At 42.6% G+C, this 350-nt stretch overlaps 1 protein-coding gene across 1 annotated transcript in view; it reads right to left on the bottom strand.

Annotated features, from left to right (window-relative positions):
* LOC107659556 (calcium channel, voltage dependent, alpha2/delta subunit 3) overlaps positions 1 to 350 on the bottom strand; it is a 44,449-nt gene that overhangs the window by 22,484 nt on the left and 21,615 nt on the right. The gene's annotated exons all lie outside the window — the stretch shown is intronic.

Genomic DNA, 350 nt, shown 5'->3' on the forward strand with positions numbered 1-350 from the left:
TCATAAAAAGAACATCATACCAACAGTCAAACATGGTGGTGGTAGTGTGATGGTCTGGGGCTGCTTTGCAGCTTCAAGACCTGGACGACTTGCCATAATTGATGGAACCACGAATTCTGCACTCTATTAGAAAATCACTTGGGTTATGCAGCAGGACAATGATCCCAAACACACCAGCAAGTCCACCTCTGAATGGCTCAAGAAAAACTAAATTAAGGTTTTGGAGTGGCCAAATCAAAGTCCGGACTTAAATCAGATTGAGATGCTGTGGCATTTCCTTAAACAGTCCATGCACAGTCCATGAAAACCCTCCAATGTGGCTGAATTAAAACAATTCTGCAAAGAAGAGT

The sequence above is a fragment of the Sinocyclocheilus anshuiensis genome, unplaced genomic scaffold (genome assembly GCF_001515605.1).
Source record: "Sinocyclocheilus anshuiensis isolate Anshui unplaced genomic scaffold, SAMN03320099.WGS_v1.1 scaffold848, whole genome shotgun sequence".
Lineage (NCBI taxonomy): Eukaryota > Metazoa > Chordata > Actinopteri > Cypriniformes > Cyprinidae > Sinocyclocheilus > Sinocyclocheilus anshuiensis.